This window comes from Marmota flaviventris, chromosome 19 (genome assembly GCF_047511675.1).
Source record: "Marmota flaviventris isolate mMarFla1 chromosome 19, mMarFla1.hap1, whole genome shotgun sequence".
In the NCBI taxonomy this organism is placed as follows: Eukaryota; Metazoa; Chordata; class Mammalia; order Rodentia; family Sciuridae; genus Marmota; species Marmota flaviventris.
In genome coordinates this window covers 28850030-28860044 of record NC_092516.1, presented here as the reverse complement: position 1 = coordinate 28860044, position 10015 = coordinate 28850030, and the positions used below count along the sequence as shown (strand labels likewise).

Here is a 10015-nt window from a genome sequence, read left to right as displayed (position 1 = left end):
TGGGAGGCTGAAGCAGTAGGATCAAAAGTTCAAAACCAGCCTCAGCAACTTAGAGAGGCCCTAGGTTACTTAGTGAGACCCTGTCTCAAAAAATAGAAAGTACTGGAGGTGTGGCTCAGTGGTTGAGCACCAGCACCCTGAGTTCAATCCCCAATACCAAAAGAAAAAATCACAAGGTGGGGGCGTGTAGCTCTGTAACAGAGCACCTGCCTAGTGTGTACAAAGCCCAGATTCAATCTCCAGCAACTCCAAATGGATAAATAAATAAACAAATAAATAAAGGATCCAGCTAGGTATCTATTATCATTAAAGTAGGATAGCCAGCATCCCAACCACAAATCTTGGATTCTGCTGATCACCCCTAACTTTTGCTTATTCTGATTCCTGCTTTTGCCTCCTCCTCCAGAAAACTTTTTTCCTGCTAAACCGACTAAGGTCTTTATTCCCAAAGCACAACCAATCTCAGGCTGTGAATAGAGCAAACTTGGCAGGTGATTTACAGTAAGGGCTCAATGCACAGCTGAAAATTGAAAATTAAATACCCTGCTTTTGCCAGGTGCAGTGGTGTGTGCCTGTAATCCCAGCAGCCCAGGAGGATGAGGCAGGAAGATGGTGAGTTCAAAGCCAGCCTAAGCAACTTAGTGAGACCCTGTCTCAAAATAAAAAGGGCTGGAGGTATAGTTCAGTGGTTGAATGCCCCTGGGTTCAATACCCAGTGCCAAATAAATAAATGCCCTGCTTTTAAACAGTCCTTGTGAACCAGGCCCTGTGGAAGGTGCTTTTTTTTTTTTTTTGTGCCAGGACTGAACCCAGGAGCACTTAACTTCTGAAAGACATCCCTAGCCCATTTATATTTTTGATTTTGATATAGAGTCTTCCTAAGTTGCTTAGGGCCTCTCTAAATTGCTGAAGCTGGCTTTGAACTTGAGATCCTCTTGCCTCAGCCTCTCTAGCTGCTGGGATTACAGGCGTGCACCACCAAGCCCAGCTGAACCTAGGGTCTCAAGCATGCAAGGCAAGAGCTCTGCCCTTGAGCTATATCTTCAGCCTTCATCTTTTGCTTATGAAAAATGCTGCTATAAACATCTGTATACAGGTATGTGTTTGAGAACCATATTCAATTCTCTTAGGTATATATTTAAGAGTGGAACTGCTGACTCAGGTAGCAATTCTGTGTTTAACACCTTAGGGAGCCACCTGTTTTCCACAGCAGATTCACCATCTTACATTCCTACCAGCAATACACTGAGGTTCCAATTTCTCCCCATCCTCACCAACACCTATTATTTCCTTCCTCCCTCCCTCCCTTCCTTCCTCCCTCCCTCCCTCCCTTCCTTCCTGCTGGGGATTAAATCCAGGGCCTTGTGCATGTGAGGCAAGCACTCTATCAACTGAGTTATATCCCCAACCCCAACACATATTAATTTCTAATTCTGCCATCCTATGGGTATATCTCTAATGATTGAAACCCATTAAGTCCCAAGGTTTCAATCCTGAGAATATTTCAACAAAATTGACACAAGTGCATTAAAATAGATTGGAAATCAGCCATAAGCTCATATGGTTATATGTTATTAGGCTATAAGTATTATTAATTATATTCCATAATATATACTGTATTTGTTTTTATAATTGTTCCACACCTAGGAACATGGAGTGAAATAGGTTCATAATGTTCAGTCTTTCTACATGCCTATTGGCCATATGTTTATCTTCTTTGGAAAAATGTCTATTCATTCAATGCCATTGCCTGTTTTTTAATATTTTTTAATAGGACGTCTTACCTTTTTTTTTTTTTTTTAATGCAGAACTGTACAGCTCTCTTGTCTATGGCCTAGGTTCCAGGACTAGCCTTTCAAAACTGTGATTTCTATTTTGCTACTCAGAGCTGTTTCTCCTATCGGGGATTCTGCAACCAAACTACTGTGCAGAGCTGTTTCCCCTCTACATTTGTGCACACCCTCTCATTTCACCTGCCCAACCACCTCAGCTGCGAAAGAAACTTGTTCTTTGGGTCTACAGAAGAGGATTGCGGTGCTGGCCAAGATCAGACAGCTGGAATTCACACCCTGAAAAGTCAAACCCCAAAGCTCCAGGCCTTCCTATCTGGCATTATCTTGCCTCGGGACCAGCCGCGAAGCGCATATTCTTATCTCTTCTCTAAGGAAGGAAAACCAAAGGCCAGAAAAGGGTCGAGGTTTTTTTCTGATCACACAAAAAAGACCAGGGTGTAGATCTCAGGACTCCTGCCTTAGTTCCTAAGTCCCCACCTCCTCCCCAGACGCAAGGCCCCGGGCGGGGCGGGGCGGAGCAGGGTGCGGCTTGGCGTGGCCCTCCCGCCTCGTCGGGTAGCACCTTCCCGCTGAGTCACGACCCTGGTGCAGCGCGGCGCGGGGTGGGGCATGAGACCCGCCCCGCGTGGGAACTGAAGCTCCACCCCTGGCTCCGCTGCAGCCTCCCGATTGGAGAGCCTGAGAACCTGCACAGCCAATCACAGCAAACTGCAAAGCGCGGGTTGGGAGGGGCTAAGGGGGAAGGAGCCGCCCTCAACTCCCCCGGAATCTGCCCACCCCGCCGCGCCCCTTCGGGCTTTTGGGAGCCACTGGGCTTCGGCAATCAAAGGGCGGGGCTGGCTGGATCCTGGGTCTGTTCCTTGGTGCGACCTCTTCGAGGACAGGAAGAATCGAGAAGGATTCCCAAGAGCTTGGAGGGTATGCAGACTTTTCTAGTCTGTGCAGCCATTTGCAGCTTACAAAAAAGGTTTGACACAACATCCTTGCCCCCCCCCCCCCCCCCCGCTCCAAGGCTGGGGTATTTACTCAGATTTTCAGAGGCAGGATTAACGCAGAGAAGCCTGTTAAAATTCTAAAGCTAATTTTCAAAACGACCTGCACTAGAAAGGGAGGTTCCCCCCTCCCCCGCCCCTGCACAGGCATGCGCACTGAGCAGTTTTTAACGTAACCAACTACAGTTAAAACCCCAGCAAAGGCGAAAGATGTGGAATCACATCAGGGTTTGGGGCCTGTGTGATTTTTCAGAATGGGCCATGCTAGTCAAAACAGAGATTGGTATTCCTACTTGGCAGAGGGAGAAACACATGCTTGGAGAAGGAACCTGCCCAAGGTCACCCACCCTGAGATAGAGGCAGACTGGGAAGCTAAGTATGCAGGCGCTTCCATGCACCTCTTCTCATCGTGGTCTGTCTGCCCGTATTTTTATTTCTTCAGGCTCAGAGCTCTCCATCACCATCAGAAAGAAGAGGAAGCTGCAGGCCCTTGGTGCCTGACTCTTGAGTCCAGCTCTCAAGATTGCTGTCACAGCCCACAGCTGTGCAGAGCTTTGCAGTCTGTAGCTTGCAGGGGACTTTGTATGTAATATCTCCATTGATTCACCTGGCCACAGTGGGAAGTGAAAATTATTGTTCCCCCATTTCCAGGTGAGAAAGCCTCAAAACTATGATACATCCATTGAGTTACAATGAGATTCAAAGACACACAACTAATGTATCTGCTGGACCTTGCTATTGTGCTGGGTTCTGTTAGATGCAAAGATAAATAGGTTTTAGGTTCTTAGGAATGTAATGCATATATTTTTTCAGCCCTTTATAAAAGATTCCAGGGTGTGGGGATTCAGAGAAATGTTGTGGGCCTCAGAGGCAGAAGTAAAGGGCATTTCTAGAAGTTCTGGGGAAGCTTCTGGAGGAGGGAATATTTAAATTGGGGTTGAGTCAGCCCAGGGGCACCCATCTGTAATCTCCGTAGCTCAAGAGGTTGAGACAGGAGGATTGTGAGTTCAAAGCCAGCCTCAGCAGTGGTGAGGTGCTAAGCAACTCAGCGAGACCCTGTCTCTAAATAAAATTCAACATAGGGCTGGGGATGGTGCTCAGCGGTTGAGTGCCGCTGAATTCAATCCCGGTACCTCCCCCCAAAAAATTTAGATTGGGGTTGAAGGCCATAGATTTGAACAGGTGGGGATGGAGAGATGCCCCCCTGCCCCTTGTCCTTTCCCAGTATTCTGGGCTTGCCCTTTTATCACAACTCACCTACTAGACTTTATGCACCTAATAGTCATTTAGCATTTTTTATTCAGTGCTAGGGACTGAGTTCAGGGTCTTGCACATGCTAGGCACTTTTCCACTGAGCTCCATCACCAGCCCAACACTCAACATTTGAATAAATGAGTAGAAAAATGAGTGTCTCAGAGGCAGGATGGGGCCATGTTATGGGTGACCTTGGTGATCAAGAGTCTCTCTTCCAGCTAAGTTGTGGAGGGCCACAATGTGGGTAGATGCCTTGTATGATTAGGATGTAGCCATGAGACATATTTTTCTCCTGTTGCAATGGTCTTGGCATTCTGCATTGAGTGCTTAGTCCTGGACTTTGGGGGAAGGGGATGATGCATAGGAGCCCTTAATTGGTGAGTTTTTTTTTTGTTGTTGTTTTTTAATTTTAGTACTGAAGTTTGAACCCAAGGGCGTTTTACCACTAAACTACATCCCCAGCCCTTTTAACATTTTTTTTTTTTTTTGAGACAGACTCTCACTCAGTTGTTTTGGATCTCACTAAATCACTAATTTGAGGCTGGCCTCCAGTTTACCATTCTCCTGTCTTAGCTTCCTGGGTTGCTGAGATTACCACTGCACCTAGCCAATTGGTGGGATCTTTAGAAATTGTGCAGCCTGGGAGCTAGAATCACAATCCTTTGACCAAACTGCTTGGCTAGATTTTTTTTTTCTTCTTGCAGTGTTGCTGATTGAACCCAGGGCTTCCCCATGTCATGCAAGGCACTCTGCCACAGAGCTACATCCTTAGTCCCTTGGCTAGATTTTTGAAATATTCTCAAAGGGTACTGGGTACAAGAGACATTTGTTACCTGCAAGTTCTTATTAGGCTTAAAGGACACCTTTATGCTCTGGTCTTACTCAGGTCCATGCCTCTGTGGGCAGGTGAAGACAGGTAGAATCCCTGAGGATAGCTGTGGTGGTTTCCATTTTGTAGGTGAGAGCCAAGACCTGCAAGAAGCTCAGTGGAAGCCAGGTGTGGTGGGAACGCCTGTAATCCTAGCAGCTAGGGAGGCTGAGGCAAGAGGCTCCAAGTTGGAGGCCAGCCTCAGCAATTTAGCAAGGCCCAAGCAACTTAGTGAGACCTTGTCTCAAAATAAAATATAAAAAGGGCTGGGGATGTGGACTTGTGGTAAAACTCCTCTGGGTTCCGTCACGTCACCTATACCTAAATAAATAAAGAAGAAAGAAAAAGAAACAGGTGAGTGGGTGCCAAACCTCACCCTAGGGAGAGGCAGAACTGGGGTCCATGCCTCCATAGCGGCCCCTTTCTTGGCCTCATACTGCCCTCTAGGAAGCCCTCAAGGGCAACCTTAGCCTGTCTGGGGAAACAGAGTCCCTGGGCTGCATTTTCCATGGCAGGTTGTTCAGAGGGGAGAGACGGCCAGCCCCATTACTGGCCTGATGGCCTCTGCCTTTCCAAAGCAGCCATCCATCCTGCCTGGTTGGGTCCAGCCCAGCAGCTTCCGGGACAACTCTTGGGCATCCGGCCAGCCTGCTCAGCACCTTCTCTCCCTGTCTCTGTCTCGAGCAATCTGTCTTCCTGTCTGTCCCTCTGTCAGATCTCTCTCTCTGTCTCCACCACTGTGTGCCTGTTTCTCCTTCCTAATCTTTCTTCTGTACCAACAATAACCTTTGGGCCTCCAGTCCCTCAGGAGTCCCGTTACCCCTGCTCTGACTGGTGCCTCTTTTTTTTTTCTTTTTCTTTTTTGTACCAAGGATTGAACCCAGGGGCACTTAACCCCTGAGCCACATCCCCAGCCCTTTTTATTTTTTATTTAGAGACAGGGTCTCACTGAGTTGCTTAGGGCCTTGCTAAATGGATGAGGCTGGCTTTGAACTCAGGATCCTCCTTTGAACTCATGATCCTTCAGCCTCCCCAGCCTAGTGCCTCTTCTCAACTGGCAGCGTGAGCCAGTGGGAAGATTATAAAGGAGGGGAATACCACAGTGGAACTCTAATCTGGTCAAGTCCTTGGCTTCCTCCTCTCTTGGCTTCCTCGTCCTTCCTGAGGCAACCAACCCCAGAGGCCCAAATTGTCTCCAGAGGAGGAAGGTGTTGCTCAGAGGTCCGAGTTAAAGAGCAGGACATGTGGTGGCAGGGCCTTTATCAACGGAAGACTTGAGGGGTGGACAGGTCCAGGCCACATGCTTCCCTACCAGCCCTGCTGGTCCTGGCAGACGCCCGTCCTCAGGCTCAGATCTGCAGCTCTGTGATCTGTCCCTTTTCCCAGAGCCCAGTCCTGGGGGCCCTGAATTGCAGCTTTCCTATTTCCCCAGGGCCTGCTTCGCCCTGGGGGACTCCACCTCCAACCACAGGGCCCAGCACCTTCCTCCAGAGCCTCTCAGGGTGAACCTCCTTAAACTTGAGCCTCAGCCCCTGTGTCACCGCCCCCAACTTTCCAAGGCTTCTGTTCATCTTGGAGGACCTCCCAGAAGGGACACTCCTGACCCTCTGGCACCCCCTGCTCCACTGTCCTCTGCCTGTTCTTGACTGACTCCAAGGCCTCCAATCCATAGCCACCTCCTCCTTCCCAACCTGGACTGGTGCTTGGCCAGTTACTCCTTTGATCTGTTGGGCTCCTTGTCCCCTGTCCCAGCTGACCCCTGGCCTGCTGCAGGTGGTCTGACCTCAAACTTCTCAGCTCCCAGCCCATACTGCCTAGAGCTACTGGAGAAAACCTCAGGGCTGGGCAGAGGGGCTGCTCAGCACAGGCCTCCAAGCCCAGCTGGTCCCTGAATGGTCAGTCCTTCCACAGCTTGCTCCCCCACCCTCTCCGGAGGCTCCCGCAAACTGGCAGCCTGTTCTCCAGCCTCCCTCCTCCTGCTGTGACTCAGCAGGTCACTTCAGCTTCTACTACAGTGACACAGGTTCCCAGGAACCTTCCTATCCACTCCCAAGACCCTCCCACTCACCTTCCATCTCAGAGGGCCATCCTCCAGTGCTTCTGGCCTCCCCCACCTCAAAAGATGCTCCCATCCCCTCTACCCCCAGCCCCTAACCCTCTGGCCTTGGTCTCTCTAGGCTCCAGTATTTAAGCCATCCCAGGCCTCTTCTAGGGTAATGAAACCACCAGCAATAACATCTCCCTTCTTCATCTGACCCGTGAAGCACCTTGGAAAACAAGTCATCTCCGAATCTTAACCCTTCACCTCTCTATCCCTGCCATTCTAATCTACGATAATTGGGCCCCATCAAAAAGGCACTTGCCAGCTGGGTGTGGTGGTACATGCCTTATAATCCCAGTGACTCAGGAGGCTGAAGAAGGAGGATTGCAAGTCTGAGGCCAGCATCAGCAACTTAACAAGGCCCTGAGCAACTTAGAGACCCTGTTTTTAAATAAAGTATAAAAAAGGGGTTGGGGATATATGTAGGTCAGTGATAAAGTGCCCCTGGGTTCAATCCCCTGTACCCTCCCCCAAAATGGCACTTGCCAAGGTCAACAGAGGTGCCCTAAGTCATGAAAAGGCCTTCTCTTCTGTCCTTACAGACTTTTCTGGAGCCATTTGTGTGGTCCCTGGGACACATGGACCCCTGGTCCTCCCAGCGTATCCTCCAGGTCTCCTTGTGAGTTTACCTTCCTTGGCCTGTCCCCATTACTCATCCCTTTCTCTTTCAGTCTTCCTGGGCCCCAGGCTTCACCTCCTATGGAGAACTCCAATTTCTTTTCCCAGCTCCAGCCTGGGCATCCCACTCGGGTACCTGTTCACACCCAGCAGTTTCCACTTGTCTTTCCCTAAACCTGTCCTAGTGAAGCAGATGGGACCCTCCCCATGCACCTGTTTTCAGAGAAGTCTCCCTCCTGTCCCAGCTGCCATGTCTTCCAAACCCAACCCCCAACCAGCTCCCCTAGGAGGAGCTAGCAAAGATCCTCCATTAAGGAATTTCTTCCTCTGGTCTCATCCCTGTCCTGTCCACCCTCTATCCTGCTGCCAAGTGACTGTTCTAAAATGCAAAGCTAATGGGGCTGGGGATGTGGCTCAAGCGGTAGCGCGCTCGCCTGGCATGTGTGTGGCCCCGGGTTCGATCCTCAGCACCACATACAAACAAAGATGTTGTGTCCGCCGAGAACTAAAAAATAAATATTAAAAAATTCTCTCTCTCTCTCTCTCTCTCTCTCTCTCTCTCTCTCTCTCTCAAAAAATAAAATAAAATAAAATGCAAAGCTGAAAATCCCTTGTGGCTGAAGCATGGGAAGGACCATCAGCGTCTAGTTCATCCTCAGGCTCCCAGCCTTGGTCTCTGAGGACCTCTTTATTTCTCCTACTCTGCTCCACCCCCAGAACCCAGGAAATCCCCTCGATGTCACTGGTAGCTAGGAAATCCCCTGGATCCCACTGAGCACTTCTTATCTCAAGTTCGGAGGACTTAGGCAAGGGCAGGAAAAGGCAAAGATTTTATCATTAACCCAAGTGGCTTGTCTTGAGCTTCTGGATCATTGAATCCTTCAGGATCTGAGAGAAGTCATTTGGTTAAGGTTATTCAGGAAGAAGTCCTTGGTGCAGCCAGGTCTCCAGTTCCATTGGCTGTTCAGGCTCCTGCATCCAATATGGAGGCTGTGGCCTTGGCAGTACCCTGGTAACCACTTTCCTTCCAACCTCCCCAGTAGGCCTGTGGCTCTGGGTCTCCATCGTGCTGTGAGTGAGCTGGCCCCTCGACTTCTCACTCAGACCCTCCCAGCCCTACCTTTCTCTGCCTCCTCTCAGAGCTAGAGGGGGAGACCAACCCCAGCTGTGTGCAGAGACCCAGGCTTGCCTCTGTTGCTTCTGAAAAGAGGCCAACAGAGACTTCTGGATGGTAGGATAAGGATCAAGAGACAGGAGAATCTGGTTTATGACCCCAGGCTCCAGCTGTGGGACCCCAGTAGATTACATAACCTCGCTGTGCCTTGGACTCCTCCTCCTGGAGTGCCTGCCTGTGGTTTGATTGGAAATTCACATTCACCAAATTCATATGTGATAGTACTTGGTGGTACAACCTTTGGAGGTAATTAGGATTCCCTGAGGTCATGAGGATGAGCCCATGATGGCCTTAGGGGATTTATAATTAGAGGAAGAGAGAACTGAGCCAATACATGCATGCACCATCCTGCTACTTAATGCCCTTGGCCATGGTTTGATGCAACAAGAAGGCCCTCACCAAATGCCAAGCAGATGCTGGTGTCATGTTTCATATTCTTGGACTTCTCAGCTTTCGGAACTTCAGCCGAATAAACTTCTATTCTTTATAAATTGTTTGGTCTCAGATATTTTGTTATAGTAACAGCAAATAGTCTATTTTCCTACTGAGTACTGGGACCAGGGGGCAAATGTTGTTTCTTCTCACTTCTTGGCCTTTCCTCACCATCTGAGTGATAGAGACTGACGTGAAGACTTGGGGGAAGAGGACAGAGCATTGATTATAAACCCCAAATTAGCCTTTTTGTGTAAATATTCAACCTAGCCTACATTGGATGTGGCTGCCCTGGGGCCAGAGGCCAAACTTTCACTTACTTAAAGAGCTCCCAGGTCTTGCATGATGCTCTGGACACAAAAGCTTAGTACCTCCGGTCTTTGCCATCTTTTCTCTCTGTCTCTGTCTCTCTTTGGCACTAGAAATTGAATCCAGAGTTGCTCCATCACTGAGCTACATCCCCAGACCTCTTGCCTATTTATTTATGATACCAAGGATTGAACCCAAACATTAAACAGGGATGAGAGGTGGGAGGGAAAGGGAGAGAGAAGGGAAATTGCATGGAAATGGAAGGAGACCCTCAGAGTTATACAAAAGTACATACAAGAGGAAGTGAGGGGAAAGGGAAAAATAATACAAGGCGGACAAATGAATGTCAGTAGAGGGGGCAGAGAGAGAAGAGGGGAGGGGAGGGGAGGGGAGGGGAGGGGGGATAGTAGAGGATAGGAAAGGCAGCAGAACACAACAGACACTAGTATGGCAATATGTAAATCAATGGATGTG

General features: G+C 49.1%; 1 long non-coding RNA gene across 1 annotated transcript; it reads left to right on the top strand.

The window, feature by feature from the left end:
- Positions 1-2594: 2594 nt before the first annotated feature.
- Positions 2595-9291, top strand: LOC114106063 (uncharacterized). The gene is made up of 2 exons (XR_003585144.2): positions 2595-2760; positions 3228-9291. It is a non-coding gene; the product is annotated as an uncharacterized lncRNA (long non-coding RNA).
- The last annotated feature ends 724 nt before the right edge of the window (positions 9292-10015 follow it).